Source organism: Phaseolus vulgaris, chromosome 9 (genome assembly GCF_000499845.2).
Source record: "Phaseolus vulgaris cultivar G19833 chromosome 9, P. vulgaris v2.0, whole genome shotgun sequence".
Taxonomy (NCBI): domain Eukaryota; kingdom Viridiplantae; phylum Streptophyta; class Magnoliopsida; order Fabales; family Fabaceae; genus Phaseolus; species Phaseolus vulgaris.
The window spans coordinates 16653842-16659707 of NC_023751.2; the positions used below are offsets into that span (position 1 = coordinate 16653842).

The 5866-nt window shown below is 28.3% G+C and overlaps 1 long non-coding RNA gene across 2 annotated transcripts; it reads right to left on the minus strand.

Annotated features, from left to right (window-relative positions):
* Window positions 1-576: 576 nt before the first annotated feature.
* LOC137820483 (uncharacterized) lies at window positions 577-3931 on the minus strand. 2 transcript variants are annotated; one of them, XR_011082637.1, is made up of 3 exons: window positions 3779-3931; window positions 805-917; window positions 577-713 (listed from the first exon to the last, which is right to left on the minus strand). It is a non-coding gene; the product is annotated as an uncharacterized lncRNA (long non-coding RNA). The 2 variants fall into 2 exon arrangements; XR_011082636.1 differs by having other exon boundaries at window positions 652-713; window positions 811-917.
* Between the last annotated feature and the right edge of the window lie 1935 nt (window positions 3932-5866).

Genomic DNA, 5866 nt, shown 5'->3' on the forward strand with positions numbered 1-5866 from the left:
TTCGAGTCCTTAGAAGACTTGGCCGACTGGCCGAGACCTTGGAAGGCTTGGCCGAGGCGACCGAGAGGTCGAGACCTTAGAAGACTTGGCCGACTGGCCGAGACCTTGGAAGGCTTGGCCGAGGCGACCGAGAGGTCGAGACCTTAGAAGACTTGCCCGAGGGGCCGAGACCTTAGAAGACTTGGCCGAGAGGCCGAGACCTTAGAAGACTTGGCCGAGACGACCGAGACCACTGGAACATGGCCGATGGCCGACTCCTATTATAGTTAACGCTCAAACCAAGATCAGTGAAGTTAATCTATCATTAAGAATTAGGTAATGCAAACCTAAGAGGTGTCCACCTCGATAAATGGGCCCAACAAGGTAGGCCCACTAGAATAATATAAATAGCACGCATTTCAAGGAGTAAGGTATGTCATCATTACTGTTCACCTACCTGAGAGCTAACCACCCGCTTTACTGACTTGAGCGTCGGAGTGCCTTCGCAGGTACCCCCACCATCCGGTGTTCACCCGACGACCGAGTCCCGAGTGCCGAAAGATAAGCAGAAAGAAGAGAAGGATCCCAGTTCATCACTCAGCCACCTGCCCGACCGAAGGAAGGAGAAGAAGACTTCAACAGTTCTCTAGGTCCCATCTCCCTAGCAGGAACAACATTAACATACGACAAACTTGTCTGCCCTGTTGCTTTCAGTTTCCTCTTCATCAGTCGACCTTGTGATCCATGCACAATAATAAATTTTTCCAGCAAGTGGTTATCATTTTGTAGAAAATGTACATTTGAAGTATATTAGCAACAACTTACCTCAACCTCAATGGTGTCATGATAATCCATGATTACTCTACCCAACTCAGATGAGAACCAACACAACACATGTGTCTTTTCTGGAGTCTCAACATCCCGATTCCATTTTTTCACTAATATATAAACATTCAAAGAGAAACTCCAATCAAACATTCAAGTATATTAGAAGATAAAATGATCTCATTCAATATTTATATTTTAGATTTTTAATTGTAAATAACTCGTCTGCTATATCAGTTATCGATTGTAATTATTCTAAGTAACTCGTTTGCTATATCAGTTATACTTGTTATCGATTGTAATTGTTCTATTAGTATAAGTTATTTTTATTTTTTTTTATCTTTTATCTTTTTATAATGTAAGCGAGTAATAATTTTTTATTAATAAAATATATATATTTTTTAATAAACAAATAAATTAAAGGAGATATTTTAAAAGATTAGTTTACAAAAACAAGTACAAGACCTAGAGTTTTGACACTTGTTTTAACAAAACAAAACCTTAAACAAAAGAAAGCACCTACACAAGAGAAGGCTAAAACAACACCATATAACAATACCACAAACTAAAACAATCTATGTTTTATAAACAATCTGTTTTTACTCTAATGAGATACATAAATTTAATATGAATCACCAATAAAATAATTTTTATTTATTTATTTTCTCTGATAAAAAAATTATATATAATTAACTCATTTTATTTATTTATTTTCTCTTTGCTAATAAAAAAAACTATATATAATAAACCCGCATCATAAATAATATGTTAACAAGATATACAGCATCGTCTCCTCAGTTTCGCATGCATAAATAAGTGCGTGTGTATTTTTTTTTCACTTTCGAATGATATGTAAGCAAAACAGTCTATTTCTTCTTTTTATGACTACAATAAAAAAAAAAATTAAGAAGTTAAATATTAGTTTATAAAGTGAATTTTACATTTATATAACTGAACTTATTCTAATTAAATTGAATTTATCTTTTAGTTAAGATAAGATCTCTAACGATATTAAAAATTAAATTTGAAGACTTCTCCTAGAGCTTAAGTATAATAAATTCATTCTTCATGGCAAATTAGTTCAGCACCGCTGAATACGAGTTTGATTTTATTTCTTTTCCTCCTAGAGATTCATTTGATTTAGTAATCAATTTTTTTTTGGAAATTATTAAAAAAAAATATTTGAATGGATTTACAGACCAAATTCTACGTTGATCATAAATATATGAAATACTTTTAAATAAAAGACTATCTTTTTAAACTTTTATATAATGGATTATAATACCTTTATAAATTCATAATTTTAATGATACTTTAATATACACTGGTACACTCGAGTTTCACAAATTCGAGTGGTTACTCAATATGAAAGATTTAAAAATAATTGAACTAATATCAAAATAAAAAATGATTGCAAATACTGCAAACATGTGTATACATAAATATATATTCCTAATAAAAAAAATATTTCACAAGGAAATATAAAATTATATATTATAATCCTTAGTTAATTTCTCCTCCTGTATGTTTCTATTTATTATAGTATTATTATTATTATTATCCTGTAAAAGAAATAATTGACCTATATATACAATAACAAGCTTACCAAATATAATTAATAATGATCTTGCTTACATTTATCCTTCACTTTTTTAAAACTTATTTACCTTTTCTTTATGCAAATTGCTTACCCTTTAATTATTTTAGAAAGGCCAATCATAGATTAAAAGAGAAGTAATCCTACTATAAAATAGTTAAGTAATTATTTTTAGAGTTTTTAAAAAATCATAACTTACTATATGTATATATGTTTGTTTAGAATCATTAAGGTATTAAAAAATAGTTTATTATGTTAGAAACTATTCAAAACAGATTATGCTTGTTTGCGTTTTTTATATAATTTATTTTGAAAAAACTGAAACAAGTGATTACGTTTTTTTTTTGAAGAAGTTGTACGCTTAATAAAAGGAACTCTAATGACAAAATATAAACAAAAATAACTGTTTTTTTTATCAGCTAAAAATAGCTGTTCAATCAATAAAGTTATATATCCATCTCACTTATTTTTTTTATCACTAAAAAAATGTTGAGCAATCAGGCACAGCAACTGTATTGTTTTTTCTCTTGTAACAATAAGAGCCAGAAAATTTTGGTTTACAATTATTTATTAGTAAAATTACACTTTAACAGTATATTTAATTTTTATATATCTCCATAAATTGTTCATTGGCTTCCTCTCTCTTTCCTTGCTATAACTTTAATTATGCCCTTTCACTTTTTTTTTGTTTAACCTTCTTTATATTTAAACCACTCATGTTCTTTATTCTCCTTATCACTTCAATATATTTAAAAAAATAAATAAAAATAAATAAATATAAAAATAGAAAGTAGCGAATACATAGAAAAGAATAGGATCAATATTTAAGAAAAAGAGAAATGCTTCTAGGAGTTTCATTTAAAAGAAGTAGGAAAAAAAGGAAATAGAATCTTACTGTTTTTTTACAGGAGTATCTGATTTTATATCTTTTTAATGAAAAGTATTGTTTAGAAATACGTAAACATATCGAGTGTGAGAAAATTAAAAAGTGCAGAAGTCATTTTTTTCTCTCATTCCCATTCTCTTCTATTCCTCTACTCTCTCCTTCACTCCTTCTTCCAATAAATTAAATTACGTGGTTTGAAATAAAATATATGAGGAATTGAAATATAACTCGGTTTTTTATATTTTATTTATTCGACTTGGTTTATAATTAATTTTCTTAAAAAAATTAAGTAATCATCATCAATGGAAATTGGTTCTCTTATTTAAACTTTTTGTTTTCTTAAATAAATTGTGTTGGCAGCACGTTCTCCACGGTAACGAGGATCAACCGAAATTGCTTCATAATATCGCTACGCATACGCCTAAGAAAATCGGTTACTATAATCCAATCAAATCAAATTATCACACAGGTAAATGCAAGTGAGAACTAACCGATTGAGCGGAGCAAAGCAACCTTAAGCCATGGACGCACCTTTTCCTTGTGTTTGTACTGTACCAACTGTGAAGTAAAAACGCGCAGGCCTTTTTCACTGCTTATCGCTTTCCTTCAACTTCAAAATCAACACCTGCAACCGTCCTTGTTCTCTTTTCCACGATTCAAAATCAACAAATTAACAAATCAGATTGGAATAACAAAACTACCGATTCAAAATTCACGAGAATAATCGAATTAATGAATCAATTAGAAAACCTTACCTACCTCTATATTCAAGTAGAAGTTCTCATCCTCGAGCAACTCTACAAGCTTCTCTTCTGCTTTTGGATTTGACTCCAATATCATGATCTATAATAAGGTTCTCATGCGATTGAACCAACAAATGAATCAGCATTTAAAAAGAAAATGAAAATGTGCTACGAATGTTGATAATACCTCTTTCCCTCGTTGGAGGAGAGTTTGTATACAAAGGATCCGTCACCGGATTCGCCAATTTATCAGTTAGTGGAACTGAAATACACACACACATATATATATATATATATATATATATATATATATATAACGATTTTACAGTGAGAGGAAGAACCACGATAGCAGGCGGAGAGCAAGACGTAAACGACGAAAATTGCAGTGTCAAATGCTGTTATGGTATATTTGGAGTAAACTTCCTCTTAATTATCATTCTGAAAGAGAGATAACTTTAGGTTAATATGCTTCAGAGTATCTTAATTATTAGATATATAACGCCGAAAAAAGGCACTCAGTTTTTTTTAATACTTTTTAGAGTTAAATTTAATTGCAAATAAGCAACTTTAAAATTCTAATTATTAATGATATTACATACTGGTATAATATCACTTGACATATCAGTTAATTAAGTGTAGTTTTTCATTTCTCAATCTCCTTTTCCAAACTTATGAAATTAGAACCGTTAAGAAAATCAGTCATTTTGTACGAAGAGCAACAATAAGTGAGAGGAAGTTTGCTTTGAATTTCAATCAATTTATAATCTCCAAATTATTTTTTAAGAATAAATAATTTTGTTAATTTTTAAAATTCATTTAGAGTATTTTACAAATTTCATAAAAAAGTATTATATAAATCATTCAATCTTATGAAAAAAATTATTAGGTAGCGGTTGCTGTATTATAAATGAAATTATTCCTCTAAGATTAAGCTAGGAAAAAATTGTTGATGTGATGGTATTTAATTGACAATCTTGTATCATATTATAATTTAAATAAAAATAATTATTAAAAAAATAATTTTGAAATTATATTAATAAAATTATATTTGTAAATTGGTGTGTACAGTTCTCAATTTCTTTTTTTTTAACATAAATTGTAATCTCCCAGGTTTAAGTTGTAAGACATGTCACATATTTTTGTATCAGTTTTACACTTATGGATACTATGTTATTCATCACTAGAGAGCATGTAATAATATTCCTTTTTCCGTTTACATATTATTCCAAATATCCGTATCAATATATTGAATAAAAGTTATTTTCAATAATGGGTTCCTTGGCTATTGAAGATACGGGCACAATTTATATAACCACCCCGTAAAACATTATTAGAGGTCATTGTTTTGAAATTACTTACTGATTTAGGTGAAAAGTAAATTATTAGACAATGATTAATAATATATAATTTTTAACTAAAGATTGATTATGTTTAAATAACTCTGGTATGTATATCCGAAGTATATGGAGATATACGTAAAAATATAAAAATGTAATCAAATTAAGTATGTAGTTCAATAAGTATAATCTAATCAAATTAAATGTATTCATATTATTTGGATATTTATATAGCAATAACTTATTGAATGGTATATTTCATTATATTTCTTATTTATTTTATATATTTTTTCAACACTATAATCTAAGTTTAAAAAGACAGATAAATACATATTAATTTTATAAAAATAATCACTTAATTATCATATTCATTTATATACTTATAATTATGTGTATTTTTAGTAATTTAAGTATAAAAAAAATCTTCTACAAATAAATCTTTTTACTATGTCTTTAACAAACTTGACAATTATTCTATAGAATCATAATTCAATTTCCA